The sequence below is a fragment of the Macaca nemestrina genome, chromosome 6 (assembly GCF_043159975.1).
Source record: "Macaca nemestrina isolate mMacNem1 chromosome 6, mMacNem.hap1, whole genome shotgun sequence".
In the NCBI taxonomy this organism is placed as follows: Eukaryota; Metazoa; Chordata; class Mammalia; order Primates; family Cercopithecidae; genus Macaca; species Macaca nemestrina.
The window spans coordinates 152,938,653-152,953,477 of record NC_092130.1 but is presented as its reverse complement, the minus strand read 5'-3'; positions in this window follow the sequence as shown (position 1 = coordinate 152,953,477).

Genomic DNA, 14,825 nt, shown 5'->3' with positions numbered 1-14,825 from the left:
ACCAGGTGAGGAGTTCGAGAGAGCCTGGCCAATAGGGTGAAACCCCCGTTTCTACTAAAAATACGAAAATTAGCCAGGCGTGGTAGCGTGTACCTGTAGTCCCAGCTACTCGGGAGGCTAAGGTAGAAGAATCACTTGAACCCAGGAGGCAGAGGTTGCAGTGAGCTGAGATCGTGCCACTGTACTCCAGCCTGGACGACAGAGCGAGACTCTATCTCAAAAATAAAAAAATGCTTGTCACTATATTTTGTATATACCAAATTAAATTGTATTATAATGTGAAAATTTGCTTTAAAATATGCTCTACTCTTTAAACTGTGATTTTAGGAATTTAATATTGGCAATATTTGAATAATGCAAATAGTTAAGTCAGCTCCTATTTCTATGACTGTTTCTGGTTCTATTTATTGTAGAAAAAGAAAGAAAAAAATAACTTTCCTTCACTGAATATCACATTAAAAACTTCTAACCACAAAGGGCATTCAGTTTTGTTGCCGTGGGAGCATCTGGCATCTGCTCTGCTTGGATAATCCTGGGAATTGAAACTTTCAGCTGCCAAATGAGTTCCTTAAAACTTTTTGGGCCTTGGTGGCTATAATTTTAATGATGATCAACTGTCATTTTTATACAGAGAATTTCATTACAAGATAGCGAACTTATTTTTTATAGTGAACTTTTTTAAAGCACTAATAAGGTAGATTTTGAAGCAATATTATACGATGCCAAATCAGTAATTTAAAAACAATAAAAAAAGTTTTTAGCATTAGAGTCGATTTTTATTGTGGTTAAAAAATAGGTAAATGCACTTGGTTGTTTAGGTATATGGGTGGTTATGTATAAAGAAAAACTAAGTGTTTAAGTTTCATTTGACTCTGTCTTGTTTGCTTCACATTATAGTATTTCAATCATGAATAAATATTTTTGAAGTGAGTTTTTCTATGTCTTTTTTATAATTCAAAGTTCTAGTGTCATATGCTTGGTTTTCTCACCATTGTAGTTAGAGAGGTCAACACATGCAAAATATGCGATCATGCACAATGACACAAACTCTCCTTGGTTTCTCTCAGTACACGTTTAATTTCTGTTAGAATAATTCTGCTATGTTTTAAGTTGGGAAATTTACGGTACTCATAGGCATTTCTACTTCTAGGAAGAACTTTTAGGCAGTGATTTAGCTTATTGCGAAACTGGGATAATAATGCTTCTTCTGTGCTTTGTCTCTAGCCTCCTTTGCCTACATTCATGTATCCCTATTGAGTAAATAATGAATCATCACTCTTTTACATTGAACCAATTGTGGTTTAGGTATAATGATTGATAAGAAGAGGGAAAACTGAATTTCAGCCTTCTCTTTCTCCCTTTGCTGAGGTTGTATGTATGGTGTACAAACTGCCTCGCTGTAGGCTGTTGTTTGGCTTCCAGTCTTGCTGTCTGATTGTCTTAATATCTGATGTTTGCTCCTGGATATCGTTTATCACTGATAGTGAATTTCCATCACACTTCTCAATGGCCAATGATCCCAAAGTTCTTCTTACAGCTTGCTATTACACAAGCCATAACGTATATATGTTATTATACACACTTTACTAATTATATCTGGAATTGTATTGTATTTAAAAAGAAGGGTAAATGAAACTAACTCATAGTCAGCTCCCTAAACCTTTAGATTTCTTCATTTATTTATTTTTTGCCTAGAGGGTCACTTTTACTAAAAGATTAGTGCCATTCTTTTCTTACTCATTCTTCTCTTATTCATCTACTATCATAATGTGGTCTCACATTTATTCTAAATTCACTGGGAAATTTTAATTGGATTCAATAACATTTAAGAAGGTACTTACACTGACACATTGCGCTCAAACTTTAGATTGAAAAAACATAGTACTATGGGACAAGGGGGAAAGAAACTTTGTTTCTTCAATTTTTTCAAAATGTCTTTCCTTTAAAAAGTTATTCAGGATGAATTTCCACTCTTTCATCTGATATGCTAATCTGAGTGTTCATTACAGAATATTGTTTATGTACTTTAAAAACTACTTGGGAAGCATTACATGACAGCTGTCTTCTTAATATCCTCACAGAAATTAGTTCTTCTATTTCAGGAAACTATCCCAGTGATCCCAATACGGCTCCCTAAATAAATATGCAAATCTATTTCAGAATCATCCACAGACTGTATATTATAGATGTCTGTGATTCAAAGTACTTGCTTGCTAAAATATATACCTTTACACAATGATAATATGCAAATGGATTTAACTTGATATGATTAAAGCAATTAAAACTAATGATGCAATAAAAATAAAAGACAGGTAGATAGACACATATGCAAAACTTATTCACAGTAGTAACGATTCTGCAATTAAATTTTTCTCAATAAAGTTAACACTTTTCATTAAAGAACTCATGCAATTTACTGATTTAAATATTTATGTTATAAAATAAACATCTGCTTGTAATAAAGTTCATTTTTATCATTTTAACATTAGTCATTGACTGAGAAAATTCTCGCCTGAAATGAATGAAAGCAAAATTGTAGAAAAAATTAACAATTAACAATGTCACAATTACCATTTTTGAATAATGGTTGAAGATATTATTATGTATAATCATTTGTGTAAATTATTACTATAAGCACAAATGCTTTGTTGTAAGTATAATTTTAAATTATTTAAATAAAAGAATATAACTTATGAAACAGTACATGCAATTTTTCATTAATTAATAATTCCTATTTAGGTGAAAAAGGAAATATCCTCTAAGTTAGTGGTTTTATGACTTTTTGTTGCAAATGATCAGTATACATATCGCTAACAGTTCCTTTGTAGATTACATATTGCATATGTCAATAAAATGTGTAGATTATATACTGCATATGTCAAAATTTATATTTCATTTAAAAATGACTATATCTGATTACACCTATGTATAAATTTCAGTTAAACTTTTGCCTCCTGGTCAGAGTACTTCTACATAAAACCCCTCACTTTGCAAAGTTATAGGACCATTTAAAATCAGCATTCTGACATATTATTTTAACATTGCTCTGTTTTCATTTTTAAATGACATTTTAACATAGCAACAACAAATATAACACTGCTTAAATACAATTATTTAAAGCTCTTTATTGTGGTCCATTTCCCATTTTTATCTTAAAATACAATGTAGTGATGAGTGTTATAAATCTTTAAGCATTTAAAAATAATTAATGTAGAGTAATTGTTAGGATATTAAAGTAATGAATACTCTGTTTTAAATAAACAATATTATCAGTTATATTCAGGAAATAAAATTCATAAATAAAAATGTATCAGAAGAAAATCACGATTCACAATGTATGTAAATGCCATTTATGATAGCTAAAGGCAGTTGTAATTAATGCATTACATTGTCAATGACAAGATTTGACAAAAATGTTTTAAAAGTACAAGTGGTATAATAGCACAGACATTTTGTGAAGCATTATATTAATTTTTAGGTAAATAAGTTTGCAGTTTTTTGTAGGCATGTTAGGAAATAACGTCCTTGTATCAATACTAGAAAGAAATAGTGTCCAAATTGTAGGTTTGAGAGGTTTTAAACCACTTAAAAATGGGAGAGAACATTTTGATATAATTTAGTGTGTTGAGGTATCCTATTACTCTTCCCAAATCCAGTGATTTTATTGGTTTTTAAAACTATAAAGAACAAATAGATATCTTTTTGTTTAATCAAATATGCTCCTATAAATATAAGTAATTTATATGATTGATATTTCATGTAATAATATCAATTATCAGTTAAATAGAAATGTAATCAAATTTCCATTAAAAATATCAAATACAAGTAGAAAAAAAACTACATAAGAAAAAATAAAATAATTTTGTATAAACATACGTACTGCAACATTATCTAAATGTTGCTTTCACCTTAAATAATACATATATTTTCATAAAAGAGTTCATGTAAAATGTGTTCCTTATGGATGTTTGAACCAGTTTGCAGAATATCTTCTTTAATTCTGTTTGTCAATGTTAGTTATTTTTTAATAGGAGAAGGAAAGACATAACACATCACAAAATTAGCATATACTTACATTTTTAGCTAATATTTATTAATTGAGGTTTCTAATATTAATATAACTTAAAGATGATAAGATTTCATCAAGAACCAATGCAGTTATTATTTTAAAAGTATTTTTCTTATTAACAAATACTATATGTATTTTATTTATTGAAAAGACTATCCAAAGTAGAGACATATAAACAAAATAATAGTGGTAATCTCTTTCCCAGATAACCAGTACTAATTTTCTACATATTTCCTTTAATGCTTTTTTTTCTCTGTGTGTGTGTATTCTGTTAATTTATATCAAAATACAATGTTAATACAATTTGCCCCCTCACAAAAAGGGATGCATTCCATAATCATCAAATATTTTGATACTGATCTCTTAATGGTTTTATTAAATTTCTAGACTTTTATTTCAAGATGTGTTTGTTCTTTTAAATAGTGCCTTTCTAACATAATTTGATGCAAAATATTTTAGTAAGAGTAAAATTCTGAGACTTTCAATACTATCCACTATTTTTATATGATTTCAAGCTAAAATTACATACACATGAATTCTTAGATACTTTGCTATATAGACAAAGATACAAAATATGGCACGTACGTGAACTCTGACCTACTCCACTATTTCTTCATCAATGGCAAATGCACAATACCTTAATGTAGAGAAGAAAGAACAGGAGATTTCTTAGTATTCACTATAAAGAAGTAACTAATTCAGTGCCCTATCTTGATTAGGTTGCTTCTTCAGGAACTATGAAAATATATTTTATAGGAAAATTGTATATTAGATGTACCATAAAAGCATAACCTCTTATTTACTTAGGCCCATGCAAATTTTAATGAAACTGCTTTAATAATGCAACACGTTCTATGTTTGATACATTTTAGAATTTTTAATGGAACCTCAAATTATTTCATATTGAGTTTCAAGTTCCAGATAAATAGCATAATTTTTGTGATTCACATTGTAATAAGAACCTTACTTTTTCCAGGTAAAATGGCATGCATTTTGAGGATAAAATGCTAAGATAGTTTTTATTTGCGTTTATTCCTCATTAGGTAACTTTTTTCTTCTGTCACTGCAAATGAAACTATAAAAAGCATTTAGAACATCTTCATCTGTCAAAAAAACCTATATGTACTAGATGAGTACTTTTTAAATGGTGATTTGCATATGAATCGCCCAGGGATCTTGTTAAAATGCATTATTTGTAGGTCTAGAGTAGAGACCTGTGATTCCACTTTTCCAACAAGCTCTCAGGTGAGGCTGAAGCTGCCTGCACACAGAGAACTTTGAATATCAATTGTCCTCAGGAAAGAATCCCTCAATGGCTAGTCCTGATAGGTTTATATCCTTCATAACAGATATGTCTATATAATCTGCATATGTCTCTAAAGAAAATGAACTTAGAATCCGAAGGCAGTTTAAGTAATTGTGTCTATACATACCGTTATTTTAGTGTCTGTAGATGGTATGGTATTTCCAGCCACCTCCACCAATTACAACAGATTGATCGATGCCATCTATTCTACAGAGAGTCCTCTATTCCTCTTACTCTTCTGCCTTGTCCACCTGCTAAATGCAAATGAAAAACTGAGATAAAGAAGACTTACAAATTTGAAATTCAGTGTTTCCACTTTTCATTCTTATTTTACAGTAGATTCATGAGTCCATAAATGAACATTTTGTTCTCCCCCATTTTAATTTAACTTTTGTTCTCCTCTGATGTAAACGTTAATTGTTTAAGTACTCTAGTTTTATGACAATTACTGTTTTCAGTTCACTTCAGTGTATGTCTTCACTCATACATTTTAGATTTATTCAGTAAGGAGTTTGTCGGCAGTGTATATCCGAAATACGTATTATTTTAGAAACAGTATTTTACTTTAGGATGAGTTATAGCATACACTATTTAGGAGGATAGCTTATTTATTTATTTATTTATTTATTCTCATAATTTGGTTTGTAAGTATAAGGAGTACTGCTTTCTTCATAATCAAAAGTAATTTTTAAAATATAGATATCATGTGCAGATTTATTTTAGTGAAACCACAACCATATTAGCAAGGCAGTCAACCTAAATTTACTCAAAAATTTCTGAAAATAAATTCCTCATTATGAATAGTTTCTTTCAGAGAAGCTGTAATTTTACATAGATTTCTATTTTTATCTATGTCCAACTTAATTTCTTTTTTTTTTTTTTTTTTTTTTTTTTTCTGACACGGAGTCTCGCTCTGTCGCCCAGGCTACAGAGTAGTGGCTGGATCTCAGCTCACTGCAAGCTCCGCCTCCCAGGTTTACGCCATTCTCCTGCCTCAGCCTCCCAAGTAGCTGGGGCTACATGCGCCTGCCACCTCGCCTGGCTAGTTTTTTTTTGTTTGTTTTTTCTTTGTTTTTGTTGTTGTTGTTGTTGTTTGTTTGTTTGTTTGTTTGTGTTTTTTTTTGTATTTTTTAGTAGAGACGGGGTTTCACCGTGTTAGCCAGGATGGTCTCGATCTCCGGACCTCGTGATCCGCCCGTCTCGGCCTCTCAAAGTGCTGGGATTAGAGGCTTGAGCCACCGCGCCCGGCCTGTCCAACTTAATTTCTACTAATTAAAAAATACTTGTTTCAAAGATTTATTTGCAGAAGAAATGCCAGTTTTTGCTAAGCAATAATATTTGTAGCAAAGAATGCTCTTTTGAACATCTCTAAACACGTATCACTTGGCACAGTACTGCTCTAGAAGGACTCAATTAACAGTTCTTTAATAGTTCAAAGAATAAAACTGATGAAGAATGAGAATATAGATTCTGTTGTTACTACCTATGTTATTTGCCTCATAAATGAGTTTAGGTTAAACCTTCCAATTTATGTTATAATACACCAATTCACATGAAAAACAAAAAAGAGAGAAAATGCAGGAACCTATATTGAAAGATTTTGGAACTGCAATATCTACTTACATTTTTCAATGTGTGGATTCGTGCTATAGTTTCAGTTACACAGTATGTGTTTGTGTGTGTGTGTTTATATATTATGATGCTTTATTTCCACTATGCATTCATTTATTAATTTATATAGTATGATGACAAAAATAAAAGAGGATAGCTTAAATGGAATGCAATAAAGTATTTTCGTGGATGCAAATGATTGTGTTGTTATGCAGCAGTTAGAGTGATTCTCAGTGCCTGATGTATCTTTATACCTTCCAATTCAGGCCCACTAAATAACTATCATGCTAGTATTATCAAATAAATTTATTAGTTATAAAATTGTTAATCAGTTGATTATAATCATAAGAGCAATGTTAACATGTTTTAATTAATTAACAATATATAGAAGGCATGGACCTAATCTATATGAATCTTGACTCTGAATTAGGTACTAATCTTATCCTTCTTTTATGGATGACAGACTAAGTAACTTGCCCAAGGTCAAGGAATTAGAGAGTGGCAGAGTTGAGACACAAAACCAGACAGTCTGGCTACCGTGTTTTCTTAATCACTACCTTATCTTGCTTTTTTTTTTTTTTTTTTTAATTTTGTCTTTATTGTTTTTAGAAATTTAGGGGAAAATACAAGTACAGAAAATGTACAGGGTAATTCATCAAATGCCTGTGTACTCATGAGCTAGAACAAATATAAACATTTGTCTTTTTTTTTTTAATTTATTTATTATTATTATACTTTAAGTTGTAGGGTACATGTGCATAACGAGCAGGTTTGTTACATATGTATACTTGTGCCATGTTGTTGTGCTGCACCCATCAACTCGTCATTTACATCAGGTATAACTCCCAATGCAATCCCTCCCCCCTCCCCCCTCCCCATGATAGGCCCCGGTGTGTGATGTTCCCCTTCCTGAGTCCGAGTGATCTCATTGTTCAGTTCCCACCTATGAGTGAGAACATGCGGTGTTTGGTTTTCTGTTCTTGTGATAGAAGGATCTAGAACTAGATGTACCATATGACCCAGCCATCCCATTACTGGGTATATACCCAAAGGATTATAAATTATGCTGCTATAAAGACACATGCACACGTATGTTTATTGCAGCACTATTCACAATAGCAAAGACTTGGAATCAACCCAAATGTCCATCAATGACAAATTGGATTAAGAAAATGTGGCACATATACACCATGGAATACTATGCAGCCATAACAAAGGATGAGTTTGAGTCCTTTGTAGGGACTTGGATGCAGCTGGAATCCATCATTCTTATCTTGCTTTTGACTGCTATCCTTCCATGTCCTAGGCACTCTGACACCTATTTTAAATGCAGTATGTTACTAAGGTTCTCTGTTTTCCTACTGTTATCCTTACGTGTGGCAAACCTAACTTGCTTATTCCTGTGTAGCCAGTGAAAAATAGAGCCAAGTCTCAGTCACAAAGCAGTCTGTGACTAAAGCCAATTTGTCTAATTGTGTACTATACTATCCACTCTCTGTGTTCAGTCACTACACTTAATTTAGTTCCAAATGAATGTGATGGGTTATAAGCACTTAAATTTAACAGAGGTGAAACTCACCCTTCTGAAGATTTATGGGGCGCAAAGATAATTAGCTGAAAGACAGATAATAGATTAGATAGATAAATAGAGAGGAGAGAGAAAAAGAGAGATACGCAAATAGCTCAAGTGAAAATAAACCAAATGATGCTGGATGACTCACATTAACAATAAATAAAATCAACATATATATCATTCTTAGGGATGAAGATATAAATAGTTTGGGTAATCCTGATAACCATACTTGAAATTTGGAAGGTAATAGAGTAAGCAACAAATTTAAAACTAAGATGTTGAGTAGAATATTCTGTAGACAGCAGGCACACATGCTTAATTCAAAAGATCACAGACTTTGGAGCTAAAATAAACCAGAGATATCGTTTCTTTTTAAAGTGTTACACATGTATTTATAAATGTATGATGATTTGGCTTGGGGAAGATTAATTATGACTATGAATTGAAAGAAACAAGCACAGTGCTAGGGATGTAGTCAGTACAGTATTTCTTTGGGTTTCCTTCATTACAGATTCTTGGTAGTGAGCACTATTTTCTTGGCATATAATGATTTTCTTTTTCCTTATTCTTGAAGGGTATTTTTAATGGATGTAGATGATGATGTCCATAGGGGTATTGATATATCAAATAGTTCATTCCACTGTCGTCGTTGAGGCAGTAGAAAACTCATAGATGACTTTTATTACTGCTCTCTGAAGGTAATATTTCTTTCACTTTAATCATAAGATTTTCATTTTGAATGTGGTCCCTGTTATTTAGATTTGGTAAAATTTATATTTTTCCTGATTACATTGAGATTCCTATATTTATAAATTGAGTTCTTCACCACTTCTGAAAAATCCTGATCAATATTCTCCTCAAAGATTGCTCAGGTCCCATTTTCTGTCTCCAGTTTTCTGGACACCAATTAAACAATTATTAGACCTTCTCTCTTTATCCTATGTCTCTGACCTTATTTTACATATTCTATTTTTTTCCTCCAGATTATACTCTAGATTCTTTGGACATGTTTTCTGGTTCAACAGTTTTGTATTCTTGACAAAAACAGATTGAACGTTACAATATATTGATATTTTGAAGACATTATTCTGCTTGTCGGTTTTCAGTTCCCACTGCAGTTCCCCTCAGTTACTACCTCCCTCATATGGCCATTCTACCTTTTGTGTTATTTGTATCTTCTAGCAAAGACCAGATAATGCCTTCTTTCAGAGTGTTTTTATGTAAATATATCTGTTCTGCAAGATATAGTTTTACAGAACTTAAGGTGTATATTCTACTTGGTTTTATGATAATCAGAGGACCTAGCAGAACAATTTATTTGAAAGTGAATTGCTTACCCTGACCATTTTTTTTTGTTTGTTTTAACTTTGAAGATAAAAGTATTTTGAGTTGAGAAGAGTTTCAATAATTTTTGTTGGCATACATTTAAAATTTAATAATGGAAGTTTTGATAAAATATAATTAAATGTTTACTTACAAATTTTACATTTTATAAAGTATGGAAAGTTGTGTTAAAACTTGGAAGTAGTAAACAAATAAACTTGGAAATAGTAAATAAATAAATATCAGTTAAAAATTAGTGGTAAGGTACCAAAAGTAAAATGCATTTAAAAATGCATATTTCATTCTCAGCTTAGCTTCAAAAGTGAGAATGAGATATTTTTAACTGATAAAAATTAATGGTAAGGTAAGAAAAGTAGAATGCATTTAAAATTTTTTCACTGATAAAAATTCCTGTACAGTCCAAAGCAAGGATTTGGTTATATATATGATACCTCTATTTAAAAAAATACCAATAGTTTACAGTATCCTCCAATTTTATTTATTTATTTATTTTTACTTCTTTGTAGTGCTCCAAACAATCTGCAGATGGGTACAGATAGGTTTGGGAAACAAGTTGAATGAGAATTTTTTTTGCGCTATTTAGATTTCCTTTGCAGGTTTTATTTCACCATAAGAGGCAGGTATAATGTTTTCATATTTGCCTGCATTATTTTAATATGCATATTTTACTTTTTAATAAAAATATAGTATTTATTTATTAAATAACCCAGAAAATACTTATTAGATGCATATATTTACAGCACAAAAAATACATTTAATATATATTTTTCCAATTTATAGCAACATGTGGTGCAATATTTATTTGAAAAAAATTCAGACACAAAAACATTGTCACAGAATGTGCAGAAATAGTCACAAATGAATATTATATAAATAGTAAATCATAATAATAGTTTATGATGAAGTGTTTTTCAAAATTCTCTGATTCCTTTTATTTCATATCAAACATTTCAATCACTCCAGGAACATTATGGAGATGTGACGATATTTAGAAGGAATACTTTTATATTGTGATATTGGTGGAATGGTATTAAAATTATGGTAATAACAATGGCCTGAGGAAGACTTGTAAATGAGAAAATTAGAACATTTTAGATAATAAAATATATTTTAAAGTTTCTGAAATTTTAAATAGTCTATAGAGGTCAGCATTGCTCTCTCTTCTGGAATTAACAAGCCAAGACAGGAATAAAAGTTAATCTGTTGAAACATAAAATGCTACTATTTCTACATCGCACTGTTGGAAAGCCACATCCACATATACAACCAAACAAATGAGACCACATACTAGTAATGCAAGGATTTTAGCCCACATTTAATATCAGTATAACTCTCTTCTCCAGTCATCTATGCAAATGCCCACAACCAGCACTCCTAAAAATGACAGTGAAAACATTACCTATTTATACTAACCACGTGGTCAGATCCAAACTATCTACAAGATTAGGAACAAGGTCAGAAGAAAAGCTATGAGAAACATTCCCGCGAGCATCATTTCAGGTGTATATCGGGCCTTTCAAATAGAACACCAAGAAAGCCAACTCCATATCACCTACTACAGGAGTTGAAGAGATTTCTCATTGTCGGTAAAAGGAAATTAAAAATTTCTCTGGGATATTGCTACAATCTCTTTGTCAATGACCCTGAGACACTCATCAAATAGTTTATGCTTACTATGAGTTTTTTGCATGTATTATATGAACTGATGTCATCTTCAAAAGCCTCCTTCCAATTTATGGCCACTTTAAATAACATTCTCTATGTAATCCTCTATTTATCTCTTATTACATGTTTCTGTTAGACACTTTTCCTATTCTGATGGCTTCAATTATCAACCCTTCTCAGATGAATCATAACTGATCTCCAGTCCTATCCCTTTTCTGATAAAGCAATTTTACATTGCAACTGGTTACTGAGCATCTACTTCTATGCACGATAGACACTAAAGAACAAACACATTCCAGACAATATACTTTTTTTCTTTTGAAACAGAGTCTCCCTCTGTCCCCCAGGCTGGAGTGCAGTGGCGCGATTCATGCCATTCTCCTGCCTCAGCCTCCCGAGCGAGTAGCTGGGACTTCAGGAGCCCGCCACCATGCGCGGCTAATTGTTTTTTTTGTTGTTTTTTTTTTTTTTGTATTTTTAGTGGAGACGGGGTTTCACCGTCTTAGCCAGGATGGTCTCGATCTCCTGACCTCGTGATCCATCCGTCTCAGCCTCCCAAAGTGCTGGGATTACAGGCGTGAGCCACCGCGCCCGTCCACAATATACATTATTTTTACTCTATTTTCTTGCTGTGTGCTTTATTTCAGCTAATAGTGTTACTATCTTTACTAAAACTCAAATCTTTAGTAGCTTTTTTTTTTTTTTTTTTGAGACGGAGTATCGCTCTGTAGACCAGGCTGGAGTGCAGTGGCGCAATCTCAGATCACCGCAACCTCCGCCTACCGGGTTAAAACGATTTTCCTGCCTCAGCCTCTTGAATAGCTGGGATTACAGGCGCTCACCACCAGGCCCAACTAATATTTGTATTTTTAGTAGAGACGGGGTTTCACCATGTTATTCAGGCTGGTCTGGAACTCCTGACCTCATGATCCACCCACCTCGGCCTCCTGGAGTGCTGAAATTACAGCTGTGAGTCTATCTTTTTTATTAATCATATATATAGTGCCATATAGCAAAGCAATTTCTCATCACAATTTAAAAATAGTTTCTAATTTTGTTCTCCATCTAGTTATCAATCTCCTTCAGATTATTTGTAATTTCATGGCCCTGGCTTCCCTTGGAGTTTATAGAATTAGTGTCTTCACTGGTCTATCTGTGTAACATTTCCGTCATCTCTGATCTCCTTAAAATGTGCCACTTAATTTAACTTCTTAAAATAATATTATTAACACCTGCTACCAAAATTCTGCCTTTTTAAAAAATCAGAAACACATATATCTGGGGCCAAAGTCTAGACCAGTATAAATAATATAATATTTTTCTAGATAAGTGCCATTTTTGCTTACATATTCTATACCTATTTGCAATACACAATGTTGCATAACCATCTACTGTTTAAAATGAAACACCATCTTGTCATTTTCCTATATTAACATTCCCTCACCCTTAACTTAGAGCAGATAGATATGATCAGAAAATACCTGAAAGAACATTATTTTGCAACAATGTAAAGACTGTTATGAGGGGAAAAAAAAAAACAAAAACAAAAACAAAAAACTGACTTTCTGAGAGGCACACTGACAGACCTAAGTTAAAATGATAGATAAAGAAAATTTATTCCCTGGGTGATCACATTTTCTCCATCTGCTGCATTATATTACAAACCTGCTTAATTTGCTTTTCAAATGCTAGCTAACAGCTGGTCTAAAGTTTTCATATCTCCTTTTCGTGGTCCAAAATGTGTATGTTGCCATTTACACTGAATTATCTGTTTGAAATAATAAAAATTAAATCACACAATGCCAAACTATATTAATAATTTTCTACATTATATTGTAAATAGGTGTTAATTTTATATGATTTATCTCGATTAATATAACAAAACAAAACACATTGTTGTCCCTTCATTCAGGCTTTAGGTAAACTAGATCAAAAATATATAATTGCCATATAATGTATATAAATATTTTAAATGTGCCATGATCAAAGTTCATATTATTAATATGTCAAACTTCATAAAGATTTGATAAAAACTTTGTGTGAATTCAGATATTTTTAAGGATTTTTTGTTCAACAAGAAGATATACAATAAAGTAATTCAATGTGTTTTAAAATGTCTTTGCCCTTTCTAAAACTCTGATCTTAGGCAAAAATGTTAACAGTGTTTTCCAGATTTTAAAATGTTCATGCATTACGAATTATAGACACTTGTTAGAAATGCCTTTTTTATGTCTTTCCTAGATTTTCTAACATATATAAAGTTAATAATAATTTCATAAAGTATGCTAGTGATTTGTAAGCTGAGCAGATGTTATGATCCTAGGACCTTTCCAAGCTATTCAGTGGAACATACAGTAGTTAAATATCTCCAATATTAATAATTGCTATAACAGACACTCGTATTATGTACCAATAATTTTATAGCATTTTATAGTAGTTATATTTTCTTGAAAATGGTAAGTTTGAATATGCATTTGTTAAATATAAAAATCGATGATATAAATTTAACTTCTTGGAAGTTCTAAAAACATCTGTGGTATTGGAAGCCAAATTTGCTTGAATCTCAAGCTTTGAACAATTCACTTATTGAATCATTGGCCCTGAAAATGGACCTCTAGGCCCACACCGTGTGATGCCAGAAGCCATTGCCCCAGCCCTGGGGACTTTGTTTATCTAGATTTGAGAAAGAGGATCTGCTGTGCACAGGCAATGAAGGTTCAATTGACATACAGACCAAGGTGGGATATAGAAACCTCCTGCTGGGACATGCTTAGATAAGGTTAAACACAGTTTCTCTATTTGTTTCTCGTATAGTACAGATGTCTCTTTTTCATCCTGCAGTTTCTGCTGCCCTGAATTATTCTTGTTCACAAAGCTGGGTTGGGGTGGTCCCTCTCTTCCAGCAGCGCCATTATGATTAAATGAACAGTATTCTGTTTTTCAAAGTTGTTACTTCACATACAGAGATTCAACAATTTAAATAAAACTGTTTTTCTCCAGTGTTGTCTGTGTAATGGCTTCTACCAGTTACTTATTAATTCAGGAATAGATTTTTCCATCTCCCTGGGCTACAATTTTAACCTGCATTTGTGGGTTTTTTTAATCAAATGTTTCTCTCTGCTCCCTTTTGCATTTCCCAGTTCTAGCACTTCAGAGAAGAGATTTAGCCTCGGTCAATATGCTTTAAAAGTCAATATCTGTAAGTGTTAGACTGACACAGGATCTTAGTTCAGCTTTCAAAGAATTCTTTTCTATTC